This window comes from Triturus cristatus, chromosome 4_1 (genome assembly GCF_964204655.1).
Source record: "Triturus cristatus chromosome 4_1, aTriCri1.1, whole genome shotgun sequence".
Lineage (NCBI taxonomy): Eukaryota > Metazoa > Chordata > Amphibia > Caudata > Salamandridae > Triturus > Triturus cristatus.
Window position 1 is genome coordinate 309,275,069 of NC_140585.1, and position 21,472 is coordinate 309,296,540.

The following is a 21,472-nucleotide window of genomic DNA, read 5'->3' on the forward strand; positions in this document are numbered from 1 at the left end:
GTACGCATCCTCCTGCATGCACAACTGGCGTGTGCTGGTCTGTCGTTCACAGGTCAGTGCAGGGGTGTGCCTATCCAGCAAGGGGAACGGGGTGTCTCGGACATGTCCGTGTACAGGAAGTGCGGTAAGTGTGTCTCTGTGTTCTGGTGTGGCCTGTTACAAGAGCCGCAGCAGTCGATGTTGTAAAGTGGCATGCACCACCTCCAAACGGCACAGTGATGTTGTAGTTGGAATGTAGCAGGACATGCGCAAATAGGCATTACAATGGCGTGCCATACGAGTGCGCGAGATACAACAGCTCACCGTACAAAAGTGTGGGGGCTTGTGGGAGGGAGGAGCAGCCGTTTGGCAACATGACACACAGTGAACTCGACCATGTGCCACATGCTGGGCATCTCATCCATGATGACCATGGTCGCAGACATCCCACAACACCAACGACTGGCCTTTGTACACACCCTGTATGAATGCAGCGTGGTTTTCACTTCTATGCTCGTTCAGTGGTGTGATGTTGGCAGGTTGTGTGACTTGTGCTCCTTGTTGGTGTGTTTCATTTTGGCCATTGTTAGTCTATATGTGTGTTGTACTTAATTGTGCATGTGTGCCATTCTGCCCATCTCCCCCTTCCCCCCACTCCCTGTTTCTTCCTTTTCCTAGTGCTGTTGTGTCTATAATTTTGTTGCTGCACACATAAATACATGTAAAGAATAAATTAGAATAGTTCCTTGATTCTTTTAGGTTTCAAAACTTCTCTATTGGTTTCTTTTTAATTTTCCATATGAACCGTTTTGTAAAAATATTCAATAACACATAGGAGTCAGAAGTGTAACGTATTCTATCAACACACTTTCTAGAACATTCCACAATACGTGCAGGTTAAAAGTTCATCAATTTCTTTAAAATTTTACGATATTTTTTTGTAACATTTTCTTGAACATTTAACGACATGTGCAGGTTAAAAGTTGACGATTGTTTTAAGTTCGAACAGTGCCTTCCAAATGCAAGTAGCAGGTGTGGTTGAGCTGAGCAAATTTTATCCTATGATATGTACTCCACGTTGAAACTTCTTTTTCTTAACTAATCACAAAGATGCTTTTCCACAAAACTAATGTGCACCCTACTTTTAAAAAAGAATGCTTTTCATGATATCTTCAGAGATAAGTTATAGATAGGAATTAGCATTTAAAAAACCTTTGAAATTCACTGAAAAAACCATAGGTTTCATGCACGTTATAGTTAGGAATTGGCATTTAAAAAACCTTTGAAATTCACTGAAAAAACCATAGGTTTCAGGGGCGTTATAGTTAGGAATTGGCATTTAAAAAACATTAGAAATTCACTGAAAAAACCATAGGTTTCAGGGGTGTTATAGTTAGCTGGACATTTCCCTCGTACAAAACCCTAGAAATTCCCCTGTTATAGTTAGTTCAGCTAACTATAACTCGCGCCCCGCAATGCACTGCTGATGACGTCACATATTACATCACTCATGACATGGTCAGTGACATCACTGATGACATCTCAAATGACATCACTGATGACATCATCCACTGAGTATGTGTTCCTGAACAGTTTTATTATGTTTAATATATATAGGGAAAGGCCTGTTGAAAAATAAGTGGGTGTACAAGTGTGTGAATGGATGATTTTCTAGGTGCGTAACTGACACTATAAGTGAGTCATTAAATGTATCTTACTGCAGACTAGTGACTAAACTGTGTGAATGTCTGTATGTGTCTGTGTGTTGGTGTATAAGTGGCTGCATGTTTTTTTGAATAGCTATATGAGTGTCTATATGGGTTATTGATTGGTTGTCTGAGTATCTGTATGGGTGCCTGAGTGTTTGTGTGGGTAGGGTGGGTGTGACTCTGTGACTAGATGTGTAAGTGGGTGATTCAGTGGGTGCATGTTTTTAAGAGTGTATCTGTGATGGACTGTATGGTTGGGTGAGTGTATGTATAGGTGTGTTAGTGATTGAATGTATATCTCAGTGGTACATGTGTGAGTAACTACATATGTGAAAGGCAGTATATATGTGTGTAAGAGTATATAAGTGGGTATATGTGAGAGTGTGTGATTGTGAGAGTGGCTGTATGGATGAGTGTGTGCTTGTATCAGTGATTGTATAAGAGCGTAAGAATGTGGTACTATTTCTATGTGTAAGTGAACTTGTGTGTGTATAACTGTATAGGTGAGTAAATGGGAGTGTGATTAATTATTTGCATTACTGACTAGGTGTGTGAGTATGTCTATGGATGATTGGCGGTGTCTGAGTGTCTATATAGGTATATACATGCATATGATAGTCCTGTACTGAGTGACTGTAAATATGAGTGACTCTACAGGTGAGTGAGTGGAGGTGTGTGTAGACCTAAGAGTCAATGAGTGTGTATGTAGTTATTGGTATTGGAGTATCTATGGTTTTGAGAATGGAAGTCTGAAATTTTGAGTCGTGTATCAAAGGTTATATTAGGGTGTGAGAAGATGCACTAATTTATCACATGGATGACGTCATCAGTGATGTCATCAGTGATGTCATTTGAGATGTCATCAGTGATGTCATCAGTGATGTCACTGACCATGTCATGAGTGATGTAATATGTGACGTCATCAGCAGTGCATTGCGGGGGCGCGAGTTATAGTTAGCTGAACTAACTATAACAGGGGAATTTTTAGGGTTTTGTACGAGGGAAATGTCCAGCTAACTATAACACCCCTGAAACCTATGTTTTTTTCAGTAAATTTCTAAGGTTTTTTAAATGCCAATTCCTAACTATAACGCCCCTGAAACCTATGGTTTTTTCAGTGAATATATATATATATATATATATATAATATACACAGTAGATGATCACTCTGGATGTGCACCTCCCCCACCACAAAGAAAACACCTCAAACGATCACAGCCACTGGCTCACATCTCAATGGCAATAACCACAAAACTCAATACATCATCTGATGCATACACTGCCCACTTCTGGCCGGGGCAAGTCTTCACACAGCCGGGGATCAGAGCTCAGCAATCAGGGTTCAATCCGAGATAGACACGTCTACCCTCGCTCGGAATCCAAACTCCCAAACTCCCACCAGACCAGTGGAGCCTCCCCTTCTTAATACAAATCCAAACATAACGAAGCTTCTAGCAAGCCTCGCCCCCTCGTTCTCATGAGAGCCCGTACCACTCTGCTCCAAGGCCACGGCATCGGTTGATCAGGCCTTTGCTATGGCTTCGAGACGGACCATGTACATTCCTCTGATAAGAACCAGTTTTCTCTAGTCAGTAAAGTGTGAAAAACAGGAGGAAGAGCAGAACATGCCCTCCCCACTTTGCAGCTACGTGCGAGCACAGAAAATAGCTTCAGTCATTAAAATGGAGTTAGTTAGGCCATACACACAGAAAGGCCCAAAGCAAGATGGAATTGAAAAGCAAGAGAACATGAAAGCATGTCAAAGCTAAGCACTGCCATGAAGCAAGGTAAAGTCAGAAAACAGAATGACATTAAACCATATCAAAGCCAATAGTAAGAACTCATAATTCTCACTAATGCACAATACAATACACATTCCTGCACAACTGCACGCCTTCAAATGCACATCTCACACGCTCTGCTCTTGGCACGACTGTTCTACTCCATAACAGCTCCCACTGAAAGACAACAAGATTACAGGACAGAAGAGATGCAGGCATATGCAGGACCATTCTACATTAAGGTAGGGTAAAATAACACACTAAAATCAATTAAAATGATGGTAGTTGGAGGTCATCATAGGGTGCCAGACTACAAAAGTGACTCTTTCGCTACATTCCACCCCATGACCTTCGACTATTACCATTCACAAATATCAAAAACAACATTTCTCAACCACAGGCACAACTATGTCATTTCTTATTTGAAAGCAAAACCATCTTAAACTACATGTCATAATTAAAAGAAGACTGCATTTCCCAAATACATGTAAAAGCAATAACTTTGGTGCTAAACTGAAAGGCACAAAAATAGCTCATACATACCTGGATACTTGTTGAATGGATACACAAAATAAATGAATCAAGCTTTTGAACGCCCCTAATGTCTCTAATGGGTAAACTGCTAAGGCAGCCAAACTAATATGAATTGCCTGCTAAAAAATAAAAGCAACATCAACAGGTTTTTCTCTGTTCAGTCTCTAGCTCAGAAAATGTCTGCTCAAATTGCAGCACAACATCTCAGTTCTCCACCTTCTTTTGTTTTCAAACCAACAGTTCTTCTGTGTGGAAGACAGACAGCCCTCATGCATTATGTTTTCATCTCATGTCAATAAAACAATTACAATTGCAGCATTATCTGCTGCTCACTATTCACTGGAAAACAAAGTAGTCTGTCTGTGTGAAAGACACACAGCCTTCTCACTTGTCGCGTCATCTCCATCTCCAACACATCAGTTCAGTTCGCTAAGCAAAGAAGGACCCCATCCGGTCCAGTCAGCAAAGGAGGACCCCATCCGGTCCGGTCAGCCACAGGACTTCAGCTTCCACTGTCCGGCGATCACTCCAGGCTTGGGGGGGGATAAGGGGAAGGGAGGCAAGGGGGAGGGGAGAAGGGAGGGAATCCCACTCATACGGGGACTGGGTACCACACACACCAAGGTGCCGCAGTACGATGATCTGAAAAAAGAAACCAGCATCACTTTTCTTGCAAAAGACATTTTTCAAAAGCACGCGTTTCCAGTCTTGCATTTCTGAAAGTACAATATTTCCATCACTCTCCTCTAACTCTGGGAATTTCCTGAGAATTCTACCCACACTTTAACCACTGAATACTTGATTTTGAGAATGAAACTCTCTTTTTCCCTGCGCAGCAAGAAGGGCTGGGGCAGTCTCCTTCCTGACTATTTTTTCACTCACTGCTGAATACTTGATCCCTTTATCTATTGGCAGAAACCCAAGTCACTTCATCTGCTCCGGTAATTTTCCTTTCCTCAACCTGCATTTCACCTTCTATGGGACTTGTCTGGCTTGTGCATTCTGGCACATAAGAATCACAATTCTGAAGATTAAATCTAGGGGAAATCCCTTCATTTTCTGCCCACCTGTTAGTATGATCTTTATCTCCTAGGTGCTCGAAATTAATCATGCACACCAAAGTTGAATCCTGTATCACCACCTCTGTTAGCCTTTTCATCTGTAAGGAAATTAAATGCACAGTAGCTGCGCTCTGTGGAATCCTATATCTCAATTTCCACCACTGGACTTTTCATTAGGACCTGAGAAATCACATAGTATTATATTTTATTGCCCTCTGTCCAGTATTTGTCAATGCGCAATAACACATAAAGAGTATCTGTAACTTTTTAAAAAACAAAAACATATTTTTCCGTTCCCTGTTCATTACAAAAACTACAAAGAACACATTTCTCTTGAACTGGCACACAAAATACACTGTCACATTTCTAAATTGACTACATTTTAAAACCATTCTACACAAACAGCTTGTGCAGAGTTAAAACATTGCTGCATTCATTTACTATAATAACATTCCTTTCTGTAAAACAGAATTTATTATTCACCAACATGTCTAATTTATACCTACAAACAGCGATCATTATATCTAAAATTAAAAAAAAAACTGGGCTGTTCATTGTCCTCACGTTTTCTAAACTCACATTTTTTCACATCTGACTTATCCTAGCTGGTCAAAACAAATGGCTTGAGTACATGTTTAATTCTCTCTTCAAAAAAAAACTAACTTGTTTTCAAATTGCTTTAAAAATACATCTCTTCATCTAATGTTCAAATCTGTTACAAGGATGGCAAAAGGACACCTTTTAACACCTATTCTCTGTACCTCTATCCTACTTCATTTTTTCAAACTATCAGAAGCTGCTCTCTGTGTGTCTCTCAATCCCCCTTAAGCGGTGCCCCACCTTACACAGGCTACCGCAGAACCTGCTGGGTTCCTTGCCAAAGATAACAAGCAGAGCCTTCTTCCTCTGCTGCCTCTAGCCCCCACCTTATCTCCTCCTAGGCCGAAGTGCCATGCACACCTGCCAACTTTCCTCTGCTCCCATCTGCTCTGCGACTCTCCTCGTGGGGGGGGGGGGAACCTGCGCCTTTGCAAGCCTCCCAAACATCTATCTCAAAGAAGCTTTTCTCTGTCTACAGGGGCGAGGAGCTGGGATGGCCCCTCCCGTAGGAATTCCTCCTCAGTCTTCACAGAAAGCCTGAACTCTTCTCAGCGCTGCTGGATGATCTCACTGAAAGCCTCCTAAACATCTATCTTAAAGACGCAAGCACTTCACCATCACTAAAATACAGATTATGTATTTCATTTCTCCACCTGCACCAGATTTTTATGTGCCATCCACTCCCAGGACGCATTTCATGTCTGAGATGGAAAACAGCCTCACATTTTTTTCTCAACCCTTTCACCTCTTGTCAGAACGAAACAGAATTCACAAGCTAAACATTTTATTCAACACTCATACATCATTGTCTCCCTTTCTTCTGTTCTTATCTCAAAGCTATAAACTGCCCCTATCAGACAATGAGTCTGTATTTCACTTGTCCTAGTGCACATTTAAATACGTGTCTGTGCAGCACAAATTCACACCGGCCTGAACAGTCACAGAACTGCCTCTGATTTAAACGCACATTTCTTTCCTGACATTTCTCTCATGTTGAATCACTTCCTATGTTAAAATAATGTACATTCCAGTTCTTCTAATCAAACCATATTTTTACATGTGTTACATTTTACAAATTAAGAACAACCAGGACAACAAGGAACTAATTCCAGGCATTTTCAGAAAAGGACCACATTCATTAGTTTGCCTGGGAAAGCAGTTGCAAATGCTCCTTTTATTTTATCATGTTCTCAAAGAAACCAAACAATTTCGGGTGCTTTTTCCAAAGACGTCAAACAAAGAACATCCCTCATTTCAGGGTTCCAGTCAATTCCAACCTTTAAACGCACTGTTCTCCCATTAACCCTTCCTCTGCTTTTCCTATACTTATTTTGCATGATACAAACCATGTCCTTTTTCTGCCACAGTCTGGTAGATTTCCCACTTATCTTTGCAATAATTTATTCTGACAGGTTAACATTGCAGAGGTATTTTTGGCTCCACAACCCGTGTCTCTCATGTCTCAAATTCACACTGCAGCTGAACATATTTTGTATACATTTCTTAATAAACACTTGAAAGGGATCCAGCCTTTTCTGCTAAACATAGCAAATTATTTATAAGCACTTTTTACAAAACACACTTAAGCACACACTCCAATTCTCACTCAACCCAGCACAATGAGCTCACTCACGGGCTAGCACACCATATGGGCTACCTCCCATCCAAATATATATATATATCAATTGGTATCTGAAAGTCCGCTTTTAATTTCTAGAAAACATATTTCTTCCCATTTTAAATCAACGTTCACATCCTGCCGACTACGCCAAAATGTTTTGAATGTGGCTTCTCACCAATAAGCCACACCCAATCCCTGCACTCCCACCTGGGAGGCAAATATACCTCTGCTGCTGTTTTTGGGTCAGAGGTGTTGTGCTGTCGTGTCGAGCTGGTCGGGGGCCGGGCTTGGCTCCGCCTCCCACATTCAACGCCAAAAACACCCACCTGGGATCCCTTCGTTACCTGCCTTCGACAGCCGGGCTTTGATCCGCCGAACTTCATCCCCCAAGAGCCTCAGGGGCAGGACGCCTCACACCAACGTGCCAGGAGGCGCTTAAAGGCGGTCCCTGTGCTGAGCCCCTCGGTCTGCTGCTGTTTTTGGGTCGGAGGTGTTGTGCTGTCGTGTCGAGCTGGTCGGGGGCCGGGCTTGGCTCCGCCCCCCCACATTCAACACCAAAAACACCCACCTGGGATCCCTTCGTTACCTGCCTTCGACGACCGGGCTTTGATCCGCCGAACTTCATCCCCCAAGAGCCTCAGGGGCAGGACGCCTCACACCAACGCGCCAGGGGGCGCTTAAAGGCGGTCCCTGTGCTGAGCCCCTCGGTCTGCTGCTGTTTTTGGGTCGGAGGTGTTGTGCTGTCGTGTCAAGCTGGTCGGGGACCGGGCTTGGCTCCACCCCCACATTCAACGCCAAAAACACCCACCTGAGACCCCTTCGTTACCTGCCTTCGACGGCCGGGCTTTGATCCGCCGAACTTCACCCCCCAAGAGCCTCAGGGGCAGGACGCCTCACACCAACGCGCCAGGAGGCGCTTAAAGGCGGTCCCTGTCCCTCGCCCCGCGAAGACGCACGCGGGATGCGCCGGGAGAAGCCCTGGACAAGGGTGGGACCGTCTGTGGCCGTCCGGGGATGACCAAGGCTGGGCTGGGCCACCCCCCTGATAAGTTATCTGTGGTTGTATGTCCAATTAGCGACTATTTGGTTTGTTGTCTTTCTGTTAGGAAGTTCGTACTATAGGCTTATTCCACACATACTGTATAGAGTGGTCAAGTTAATGTCTACCCGGTCGGGCAAGAGTTTGAGAGGGAGTGGTGGGGGAGGCCCTGGTTGTGTAACGGGTACCATGGACCAGTTTATTACCCGCGTTGTCACAGTTATCGAGAAGGAAATCGCCTTGACATAGCGGCGTATTTCTCGGGGACATCTTGCTGACAAACGGTCATCGCTGGGTCCGTTGGCTCTAGTGCCATCCCCAGTACGTCCACTTGATCCCTTGGTGGCTGCCTCACCCCTTTTAGATCATCCACGGGTAGCAGATCTAAGGGTCAGTTTGGACAGGCTGGAGAATTTAACAGCTATAGTACAGCTCAACGATGATAATGCTGTACCAGTCCCACTTCTTAGTGAGTCCCCAGTTCCCATGCTCCCTCTTGTTACTCTTTCCAGCAATGGGGTCTCCCTTCCTCAGCCAGTATTGGCTACGCTGGCAGTAAACAATCCAGCCCTTAGCAAAAGAAAAAGAACTGCTAGCCCACGCAAAGGAAGCCATGCTAAATTCTATAAGAAGCTTAGGAGGTCAGGTGCTAGGGGGGGCGGGACCCAGAGAGTGGGGCAGGGCGTTAGTTGCCCCCAGGGGGAGAAGGGGGAGGTATCCCAAGGTATCATAGTAGAGAACACCTGTGTCGACATGACGGCTGGTTCTGTTGAGGCTCCATCCTACGAATCTCTCTCCATTGCCAACTTAGAGAAAATGATGAATTCATTATTGATTCCGGTTCTGGAGAGAGTTAAGGGGCTCTCAGAGCGGCTGGATAGGTTTGAACAGGTAACCCTGGACAATTTTTTCTCTATAAAATCCCTTATTAAATTACATTCAAGAACTAGGGAAGATGACCTAGGGGGGGAATTTGTACCCCGGGTGACACCTATATCCCTACAGGCCCCACCACTGTAGCTGTATCAGCACCCGGGGTGGTCGTGGAAAATGCTCCCGTTGTACATCCTGTGGCTTCCTCCGGGGCCGCCTGGAAGTCAGGGTTGGACAAAACAGATGGCATAGTGCGACCCAAGACACCTAAGGCTAGTACCATCCCAACCAAAAGGACTGCTCGGACAATGGATGCTGGTAGTAGTTGTCCAGATAACTTAAAGAGTTCTGGAAATAGTAATGGCCCTGAGACGATTAACGCTAGTACAGACAATATGATGACAATCCCCACCCCACAGCCAGGAATGGATTCGGACGTAGGGCCGGTCCTTACTGTTAATTTACCCCCTGACTGCCAGCCTTGTGTGGCAGTTCTCACCGGGGTGCCAGTCCTTAAACCAGGCAAATATGAGACTTATGCCGAACTCAGGAACAAAACGCTATTCTGGCTAAAGAAAAATAGACCTTTGCCTAGCGCAATGGGTGGACGGGTCATCCACGTAAGAAGGGTCAGCTGGATAGGCACTAGGCCGAAAGATATAAGGGGGGACTGCATTATAATTAATTTTGATGACCCTAGGATTGCCAGCTATGTGTGTAGTCTTTCCACCAGAAAGGGCAGTCTAATTGGAGGTAGTGGAGGTATTGGTATGTATGACCTTAGCTACTTTAATCCCCGAAAAAACCCTGTTAGGCCAGCCAGATTCCCCGTTTGGGAGGGATGGGTTGGTGGACAAGCCCACCAAAACCTGTCACAATTTAGCCTGTTTTGTAATGATCCATGTCCACCGCCCATGCTATGGCTACTGACACGCTGTCTGCCAACCCACAGCGAAGCTATTTGCAGTGCTTGGGGAGGATGATTGCGGTAGTCTAGCCACAAGAATGGAAGTAGTGAGGCCACCTCCTTACCACCCTTCACCTTCTGTTATTAATGTCGGCCTTTCAGGATGGGAGTGTACTGAGCAACCTGAGCCTGCTACGCCCATCTTGGTGGTCCCTAGTGGGGAGGGCCTAGTTATAGGTGTGACATCTCATTCTGGCCCTAGGGATAGCTCTTTTTCAAATGGGTCTTCACCGGGGCAGGCTGTAGATGGCAACAGGGCCTTGAAGGTTGTCAGCTGGAACATAGCTGGTCTGGCACGTAACATCGACATACCCGAATGGAACTCATTTATTGAATCATTCGGGATATGTATGTTCCAGGAAACTTGGTGCTTGGAGCCCCGACATAAAGTGGGCTATACTAGTTATTTTGTACCAGCTATCCCATCGCCCGGAGGGAGAGGTCGCCCTTCCGGCGGCCTACTAATCTGGGTAAACATCTCCTTGGGTTATTCTATTCGGTGCATAGATACTAAGTCCCTCGACCTACAGAGACTAATAGTTAGAGGGCCACATGGGGGGAGGGCGCTTGAGATTCTTAACATTTATGTTAGAGGTTCTAGGGGTGGTATGTCGACATTGTCCCTTACGGGCGTCGATGACGAGCTTAGATCTTGTGGTGTTGATTCGTTCGTCTTGCTCGCTGGGGACTTTAATTGTACTTTCGAACCCCTAGCAGTGGAAGATATACTGGGTATCCAGGAGAACGATGCTAGGAGAGGCATCCCCCATCTCTCAGTACCACCGATTAAGAGATGGACTCAAAGTGCCATTGATCTTAATGCTCTCTGCTTGGAACACGGTGTAAGGGCTGTAAATGGCAGGACAAAGTCAGATTCTTGTGGGGCACACACATTCAACAGGGTTGGCCAATCCTCCAGAATTGATTATATCCTGTTGAACTATAAACTTTGGGGTCATTTGATGGATATGGTGGTTTTTCCTTCTACTGATAGCGACCACAATCCCCTGTCCTTGTCTTTGTCCCCTTTGTGGACTGTAGGGTCTAATGAACAAACTCCACATGATTGGAAGTCAACACGTGAAGTATGTCCTTCAAATTGTGGGAGGCGGCTAAGATGGAGGAACATTGTTGGCAATGAGGATAAGATGCTGGAAGCAAGATCAATCATGGCAAATGTCTTGTCCAGCTTGGACCTTGCCACAATTAGTGCCCATGAGATCTCCACATTGTTTGTTCAAACCACTAAAGCCTTGGGCGACCTTTTTTTAGTTCGTAATGCAAGCATTAGGGCCAATAATAGATGTCGCCCAAAGGGCAATCCTGGCTGGTATTCGCCTGCTTGTCGTAACGCCAAAAGGGACCTAATCAATGCAGTTAAACTTAAGGACAGTGGTCTGATTTGCACTTCTAGGAAAAGTTATAGAGGTGCCCTCTCTAGGGCAAAGCTAGAGTGGGAGAACCAGTTTTGGTGTGATCTGAAACTGGCAAGCTCCGCTAGGGTCTCGAAGGGCTTTTAGGAACTGATTAGAGCCAGAGATAAACCTGTGGACTCGCTTATAACATGTAATATCCCTGAGGCCTCGTGGTTCGACCACTTCTCCCATTTATATAATGCAGTAACGGACAATGGGGAAGTTTCCATTGATACCCCTTTATTAGACCTCCGTGAGCTGAGCTTAGACTCTATGTTTACGGCCAAGGAAGTGGTGGACGCAATTAAGTGTCTCGTCCCTAACAAAGCTGCGGGGCCGGATGGCCTACCAGGGGACCTGTTACGCATCAACCCAATAGAATGGGGGAAACTTATTGCCTCATTATTAAATGCTCGTTTTTCAGATGCAGCTTTCCCAGAATCCTGGAGGGGCGCTGAGGTCGTCCCGATCTTCAAGAAAGGGTGTCGGGACGACCCAGCAAATTATCGCCCCATAAGTTTATTAGACTCCACGCAGAAGGTGGCAGGAAAGGTGGTCCTGGGGAGGGTTTTACAGTGGGCAGAGGAGAAGGGTATCCTGTCCGATTTCCAGGCAGGCTTTAGAACAGGTACTGGGACTATTGAGCAAACATTCCGGTTGTTGATGCTCTTCTGGAAAGTGGTTGTTCTGGGCAAAGGCAGTCTGTACCTGGCATTTATAGATCTCCGGACTGCCTTTGACCTGGTTCCTCGTAGCCATCTCTGGAGGGTGCTATCTGGGCTGGGTTTGCCCCCATATTTATTGTCCCTGTTAATTAAGATGCACGCTGAAAATTTTGCGCAGATCAGGTGGGGAAACCAGGATCAAAAGACATCACGAATACCTGTAAACAGAGGTGTCCGTCAGGGATGTGTTCTAGCCCCCACTCTGTTTTCATTGTATGTTAACGGAGTGGTGGATCACCTTTTACAAATCCCTTCAGATGCCCCATCGTTGGCAGGCAGGAGGGTACCTACCCTTCTGTTTGCAGACGATACCGTACTGATTTCTAAGACCCCGGTAGGGCTTCAGAACCTTTTAACTAGTTTCCAGTCTTTCTGTGATTTGAGGTGATTGGAAATTAATACTGGTAAGACCAAGTATCTGGTCTTGAATCCCCCAAAGAAGATTGGTAGGCCACCCACACTAAAATCAGTTTCCCTAGAAAGGGTCAAAGAATTTGACTATCTAGGAATTCGCCTCTGTGACACCATGAGATGGAATTGCCACCTCCACAAGATGTTGTTGAACCATAAGAGGGTGGCGGGGGCATTACTTAAAGAACAACGGGCCTCCTCCCTCAAGCCAATTGCCCCGGTACTTGATATTTATAGGGCAAGAGACGTGAGTGTGGCGCTCTATGGGGCGGAACTTTGGGGTGTGCAAAACGTGGATCAGCTGTCCTGCTCTGAAAATACATTTCTCAAGGACCTAATGGGGCTCCCATACAGCACCCCAACCTTACCATTATTGCTTGACATGGGTAGTTGTCCCATTAGTGATCAGGCAAGGATGCGTCCTCTTCTTCTTTGGGCTCGCATTTGGAGAGTCCCCGAACTGGCCAGCTACGCAGACGGTTTAAAAGAGATCTTATCGATGCCTGGCTGGCCCAAAATTAGTTGGTTGAGGGAAGTTAAGCGACTACTGGTAGAATTGGGTCTAGAAGAAGCTTGGCAGTTAAGAACTGCTCCCCCAAAGTCTGTCTTGAAGAAACTGTATTGGAGATGGGTGTTAGACGGGCGAAACACTAATCCCAAGCAATGCAGATCCACTGCTGAGTTCCTATTAGTGAAGGAGGTCCCATTCCGCGAGCCCTATCTCGATATTATATCAAAACCTAGAGATAGGGCATTGTATTTTAAATTTAGAGTAGGAATACTTCCTGTGGGTGATCTAACTGCTAGGTGGAAGACCCCAGCCCAGACTACTCCTTTTTGTCCGCATTGTATGTCAAGGATAGAGTCAGTTCCCCACTTCCTATTCGAATGCCCTGCCTATGAAGCTCCACGTCGCTGGTGGTTGAAACCTCTTTGTAGAGAGTTAGGCACCAGACACCATAGGGAGGCCTTGAGAATTTTGAAAACGGACTCGCGGCCCCTTTTTGCCTGTGGCCTGGCGAAGTTTCTAAGCTGGGCATGGTCAATTAGATCAAATAGGCTTTTGTATCTTGTTTAATCCTGGTTTTACAATGTATTCTTTTTATGTAATTTATTGGCGCCTTCGTATTATGAATTGTATGTATCTTTTGATATGAATTGGCTCCTTTTATTTTTTTTTTTAAATGTGTGTGTATATGTATTGCTTTTTAAGACATGCTTTTTGTCGAAATAAAGCCTTTCTAATTGGAAATATACCACTGCACCTTTGAATAATATACACTTTTGAGCATGTCTTACCACCCCTGGCACAGCAAGACTTCAACACAAAACAAACAGCACCTTTTTGAAAAGGGGTTTTATTTAACAAAATGCAAAGACTCTATCACTTTTAGAATAAGGCTTGGGGTTTATTACATAATACTCTCTAAACAAAGGCTATCTCAGATACCAAATGCATAAGATTCAAATATATGTATATAAGATGCACTGGACGTCCTGCAAGAGATCAGAAAGAGATATATATATATATACAGTAGAGGATCACTCTGGAAGTGCACCTCCCACACCACAAAGAAAACACCTCAAACGATCACAGCCACTGGCTCACATCACAATGGCAATAACCACAAAACTCAATACATCACCTGATGCATACACTGCCCACTTCTGGCCGGGGGAAGTCTTCACACAACCGGGGATCAGAGCTCAGCAATCAGGGTTCAATCCGAGATAGACACGTCTGCCCTCGCTCGAAATCCAAACTCCCAAACTCCCGCCAGACCACTGGAGACTCCCCTTTTTAATACAAATCCAAACATAAGGAAGCATCTAGCAAGCCTTGCCCCCTCGTTCTCATGAGAGCCCGTACCAGTCTGCTCCAAGGCCACGGCATCGGTTGATCAGGCCTTTGCTATGGCTTCGAGACGGACCATGTACATTCCTCTGATAAGAACCAGTTTTTTTCTAGTCAGTAAAGTGTGAAAAACAGAAGGAAGAGCAGAACATGCCCTCCCCACTTTGCAGCTACGTGTGAGCACAGAAAATAGCTTTAGTCGTGAAAATTGAGTTAGTTAGGCCATGCACATAGAAAGGCCCAAAGCAAGATGGAATTGAAAAGCAAGATGACATGAAAGCATGTCAAAGCTAAGCACTGCCATGAAGCAAGGTAAAGTCAGAAAACAGAATGACATTAAACCATGTCAAAGCCAATAGTAAGAACTCATAATTCTCACCAATGCACAATACTATACACATTCCTGCACAACTGCACACCTTCAAATGCACATCCCACATGCTCTGCTCTTGGCAAGACTGTTCCACTCCGTAACAGCTCCCACTGAAAGACAGCAAGATTACAGGACAGAAGAGATGCAGGCATATGCAGGACCATTCTACATTAAGGTAGGGTAAAATAACACACTACAATCAATTAAAATGGTGGCAGTTGGAGGTCATCATAGGGTGCCAGACTACAAAAGTGACTCTTTCGCTACAATCATCAGTTTACAAATGATAAGAAATGGTATGATTGGGAAGTGGCAGTCCGTAAACAGGATGATTAGAGCAGTGCACATGACCTTGGTGGCATGTCTTCTATGTACTTATTATTTTCCTATTAGCCCTTGTTGTACGAGTTGTTTTCCCTCTAACTTGTATTTAGGACATGCTTTCACTCATTTAAAAAGCAACAGAGGAAATGCCACATTAGTACTGCGAAATGCGTGTACCTTGCTCCAATTTTGAAACTCTCTGGCAGACATTCGTTTTTTAATTAATTGAGGGGTTTACATCTGTGTAAGCACAGCGCTATGTTGTATATTGTCATATGTAGAATGATAATGTTTTTGTTTATTTTAATAATAAGGGCTTTTGTAAAGCGCTACTAGACACAAGATCCCTGCGCCAGTGCGCTTTGGGTGTGGACATGTACCAGGGGCACAACAAGACCCGAACTTCGGGGGCGAGGGTGGCTAACACTCTGCACACGGTGTAACAGTCTTTTTTGGGGCCCCATTTCCTTCTTCTTCATCAATTCCCTCACTACCACTCACCAACAATGCACCTCATCTCGCTGTAGCACCTTTCTGACAAACATTTCATTTTTTATAGCGCTATTCATAGTTTACTTACACTCAGTTCTGTGATCTGCATGGTACACTTTCTTGGTAGCAGACACATTAACCCTCTGCGCTGTGTTGGTGGCAGGAGTGCCTATGTGAGTGCACGGTGAGCGATGCGACAGTGTGAGAGTAGGGTGAGTGAGGTGACCATATGAATTTGGGCACGCATGTTAGTGCAGAGTGAGACTAATGAATGCATGGTTAGTGATGGGCTTGCTTGAGTGAGATTGCAGAGTGAGCATTGAGGGGGACCGGTGAGTGAAGTGTCACATAAGTACAGGGTGAGTAGTGTGCTCGTGTGACTGCAGGATGAGGTACAGGGTGAACAGCACAAGTGCATTGTAAGTGCAGAGTGATCACTGTGAGTGCAGGGCGAGTGGGTGAATGGTGTGAGTGCATTGTTATCGCTATGAGGGCAGGGTGAGCATGAAAGTGAAGGGGCGAGAATGAGTGAGTTGTCTGAATGCAGGGTGCATTCCCAGACACTTGGAGTAACTCAGCATGTTATTGACTGTGGCATAGTGTTTCAGATTAAAGGTAAACTAATGCTAATATGCTGGGCTTTGAGTGGGATAAAAAAACGGGGGGTCTCTCAAAGGGACGTGGCCGATATAATTAAAACATTTATGCTAAAATTCTGTGCTCAGCATAATGTGCCGCCCGACTGGTATTTCGCTGCTTTTGTTATTGCCACCAAATAAGTAACATTCCACCTACAACAAGCCAGGACTATTGGGTTTGTCAAAGGTTGTTAGTTGCATACGATAGATATACTACATGCATACATACAACTATGGCTTTGTGGTATAATATAATAGAAAATGCTTTAGTTCTTTCGCAAGCCGTTGTGGCGTAATGGCTAGAGCTGCCAACTTTGGTGCTGAGTAAACAGATTTGAATCTCAGCGTTGGCTCAACATCCTGTGTTATAAGGGCAAATCACTTAATCGTCCGTGCCTACCAAAAAATAAATGACGTCATTGTTGGTGTAAAGCACTTTGAGTTTGGCAATACAGAGCAGCAAAAAAATAAAAGTTACATCAAAACAGTGAACAGCTGCACAGTTAAGATTTCTTTCCATTCCGAGTATGAAGTTGAAAATGTAGAGCCCGATAGGGACCCGTCTAGGCACCTGCTTTTAAGAACTGCAGTGCTGAGCACCCGCAGGACCCGGCCCACTTAAAGCCCTGCTATTATGGCATTAAAATCAGGGATCAAGGGAGGAGGAAATAAATAATGTGCTGATCCTGCAACAAACTTCCAGTCTTATGATTAGGGTTGCCAGTTCATTATTTTGATGTCCCAGACGGTACAAAAATGAACAGTCACATGAAGCCGTCTTTTCAGCATTTATCTGTGCATACTTCAAGCAGCAAATATATATAGGAAGCACTTCTAATTGTGTTCTAGGGCTGCCTGAATGATCCATGACTGATAATTAAAGGGAGCAAAGACAGAGAAGTCACATTACAAATGAATACATACTTTTTTATTTATAACCCAATTTATTGTCAAGACAAGGTCTTTGCAGGCTCTTTAAACAACACATGCCTGGCATTTTTCTTTCGGCAACCCTACATTGCATTCCTTTTCATGAAATGCATTCTTACACTGCAACAGTAAATGTAAAATACAAATGTAAGGGGGCCCAGGGGTACTGGAACCAGAAAAAAAACTAAGCCTCGGTGACTAGTTTACAAAGGTATGCAAATATGCAAATGGTCTTTAAAGACCTGTGAAAAACTTGGGCGTGCCGGACACTCCAGACACTGCCTAGTCTAGCTCACAGCAGCTTGAGCTGCAGCAACACGGGCTGGGACACACAACGGGAGGCACTGAAGCCCTTTCAGCCCTATGGGCGCTGCGCGCTTGGCATGTACAAAATAAGCGGTCCTAAGGCCGAGCACTTTCCTGAGACGCAGGTAGACTATGGGGTAAGGGATTCTCCAAGGAAGATAACATTCCAAAGCCATGAAGAACCAAGTCCCTGATGTTTATTTGAAGACAGCAAGTCAAAATGCTGCCAGTACTTTAGAGCCATTTTTCCTCTACAAAGTTATGAAGATTTAAAAAAACTAGGGTGGTGTGTCTAAGGTGCGCAGTGTGTATCTATCTATCTATCTATCTATCTATCTATCTATCTATCTATCTATCTATCTATCTATCTATCTATCTGTCTGTCTGTCTGTCTGTCTGTCTGTCTGTCTGTCTAGTCATCACGGCACAGAACACTGTATCGACTTCGGAAGGATGGGAGGCTCACCAGGCTCATTGTGCCGGTACTTTGAGGCACAATGTATCAAGCTCAGAAGGGTGGGAGGCTAGTTAGTCCTGTCATCCCTTCTGCAGACAATCTGGCTGTTGTAAGCATGCAGAAGATTTCCAGAACACCCATGCACCCTGTACCTCGGAATGAAGGTGGTCGGACTAGCCCTTGTGCCAGCACACTGATGCACACTCTATCGAGCTCGGAATGTTAAGATGCTGACTGGGCCCGTTGTGCCAGCACTCTAATGCATACTCTATCAACCTTGGAAGGACGAAGGGCTGACTAGGCTTGTCATGCCAGCACCCTGGTGCACACTCTATCGAGCTCAGGAGGATAAATTGCTGACTATGCCCCTTGTGCCAGCACTCTGATGCACACTCTATCGAGCTCAGAATGATAAGATGCTGACTAGGCCCCTTGTGCCAGCACTCTGATGCAAACTGTGTCAACCTTAGAAAGACGGCGGGCTGACTAGGCCTACTGTGCCAGCACTCTGATGCACACTCTATTGAGCTCAAAAGGATACGTTGCTGAGTAGGTCCCTCTTGCCAGCACTCGTGCATACTATATCCAGTTTGGAAGGGTAAGATCCTTATTACGCACCTCATGCCAGCACTCTGATGCATACTCTATCCAGCTTGGAAGTGTAAGATGCTGATTACGCACCTCATGCCAGCATTCTGTTGCATACTATATCCAGCTTGTAAGGATAAGATGTTGACAAGGCCCCTCGTACCAGCACTCTGATGCGTACTATATCCAGCTCGGAAGGATGCAATGCTGACCAAGCCCCCACTCTAATGCACACCCTATTGAGCTCAGAAGGATAAGATACTGACTAGGCCCCTCATGTCAGCACTCTGATGCAAACTGTATCAACCTTGGAAGGGCGGAAGGCTGACTAGGCCCATCGTGCCAGCACTCTGATGCATACTATATCAAGCTCGGAAGGGTAAGATGCTGACCAGCCCCCTCGTGCCAGCACTCTGATGCATGCTATATTTAGCTTGGAAGGATAAGATCCTGATTAGGCTCCTTGTGTCAACACTCTGATGCGTACTATATCTAGCACGGAAGGATAAGATGCTGATCAGGCACCTCGTGCCAGAACTCTGAAGCATACTATAACCATCTCAGAAGGATAGGATGCTGACTAGGCCCTTCATGCCAGCACTCTGATGCGTACTATATCCAGCTTGGGAAGATAAGATGCTGACTAGGCCCCTCGTGCCAGCACTCTGATGCAAACTATAAACCTTGGAAGGACGAAGGGCTGACTAGGCCCATCGTGACAGCACTCTGATGTGTACCATATCCAGCTCAGAAGGATAAGATGCTGACTAGGCCCCTCGTGCCAGCACTCTGATGCACACCCTATTGAGCTCAGAAGGATAAGATGCTGACTAGGCACCTCGTGCCAGCACTCTGATGTATACTATATCCAGCTCGCAACGAAAATATGCTAACAAAGCCCCTCGTGCCAGCACTCTGATGCATACTATATCCAGCTTGGAGGGATAAGATGCTGATCAGGCCCCTCTTGCAGGCACTCCGATGCCTACTTTATCCAGCTCCAAAGGATAAGATGCTGATTAGGCTTCTCGTGCCAGCACTCTGATCCATATTCTGTCCAGCTTGGAAGGATAAGATGCTGACTAGGCCCCTCGTGTCAGCACTCTGATGCACACTCTATTGAGCTCAGAAGGATAAGATGCTGACTAGGCCCCTCGTGCCACCACTCTGATGCAAACTGTATCGACCACACCTGTTACCATAGACCATGCTTGTAAGAAATAAGTAAAAACAGGGACAACATCCACGCATAAAGAAATTTAACTCATGCCTTGAAGTCCAATTGAAATACAATGACACAGATTCGTGGTATCAGTAGCAATAAAATGTGTTTTTCTACAGTGCTCGAGGTGTCACCATCACTGGAGCTTCGCAGCACTATAAACAACAGCACATCATCCCACTCAATCAACATGAGATAAAAATGAAGAATGGAGACCAAGTCCATAAATGGGCTTTGCAGATTTCACACCGATCCTTGCAGCAGGGACTTGAACCTACTTAGCCATATTACCCGGTGCCTATTTCAGTTTAGTACCCCTTGCCCCAAGCACTGCAGGTCAAGTTAAAGGCAGCATTTATTTTTCTAAAACACAGTAGTAGTAATAAATAACAATAAAAGAAAGCAACATAATTTAACAAAATGTAGGATTGCTAAAGGTGAAAAACAATAGTTTTACATGGTGATTATTCAATGTCAAACTAGCGGCTGTAACTGCTCGCACTAGTATATAATATAAGTGAAGTACACCCAGTATGGTTTGTTTACGGTTGAGCGACAATTATATTGGCAACGATAATGATAAATGATTCGGGGAGAATAGATGATCTATAGAATAAATTAATCAGAAAGGAATGAAATTTGAGAAGAAGAAACAGGTCCACGTAGATGGGATTATGAAATATGAAATATCAACGAAGACAGACTGTGTCATAGGACAGAAATACTGATCTGTCTTCCTAGCCAACGATTCCTGCCTAGTACCATTCACCAGGCGTAACGCATTTCAGTGTGGTGGTCCCTCCTCTGCATTGCTTGATTCTGCTGGGAGAAAGTGTCACTCATAGTCGTTCAAATGTCGCTCATAATTACTCTGACATTATGAAAATGTCACTCATAGCAATCTAAAACCTTGGCTCTATGAAATACTTGTTAAAAATTAGAATGGAAATTCCATGCAATAGGAGTTTATGTATGTAATTTAGCCAATAACTGCGCTTCCATACAGTGTCACATCTCTTCCTTTTCTCCTTGAAAATGTATTCAATTCTTTCACTCCGTGCATGCTTCGTTCCATTCTTTCACTCCGTGCATACCTTGTTCCATTATTTCACTCTGTGCATGCCTCGAAAACGTATTCCATTCTTCCAGTCCATGCATGCCTCGAAAATGTATTCCATTCTTTCACCCCGTGCATGCGAATACTTTTTTATCTTTTTTACACGTCTTTCTTTATTCTATTCAAGATTTGCTTTCGGTCTCTTCATTTGCAGCATTGACTCGTATATTAAAGAAAAGCTGGGTAATTAATTGCTTCCTGTCTCTTTATGTGCAGCTTTGCCTATTTTAAAGAAACGTCTGGTAATTAATTAATAGCTAATTAATTAATAGCCTGAGCACCGTTCGGTATCCCGTGAAATCGTGTATCCCTGCACTCAGCCCAAGCAGAAATCGACTGCTTCTGTCTGATCCTGCCTGGGCTGAGTTTATTCTCCGAAGAGAGCAGAAGACAAGGGGATACATGATCCTAAGGGGATGCCAGATATTACACAACACTGGCCTCAAAAACGTTCT

The 21,472-nt window shown here is 44.7% G+C and overlaps 2 long non-coding RNA genes across 2 annotated transcripts in view; one reads left to right on the top strand and one right to left on the bottom strand.

Annotated features, from left to right (window-relative positions):
* The window catches only part of LOC146854835 (uncharacterized), a 322,348-nt gene that overhangs the window by 186,134 nt on the left and 114,742 nt on the right, over positions 1-21,472 (bottom strand). Inside the window, exon 2 of the long non-coding RNA XR_014981226.1 lies at positions 4,392-4,645. This is a non-coding gene — a long non-coding RNA (uncharacterized LOC146854835). The remainder of the gene's footprint in view (positions 1-4,391; positions 4,646-21,472) is intronic.
* Positions 1-21,472, top strand: part of LOC146854837 (uncharacterized) — an 83,504-nt gene that overhangs the window by 35,105 nt on the left and 26,927 nt on the right. The window lies entirely within an intron of this gene.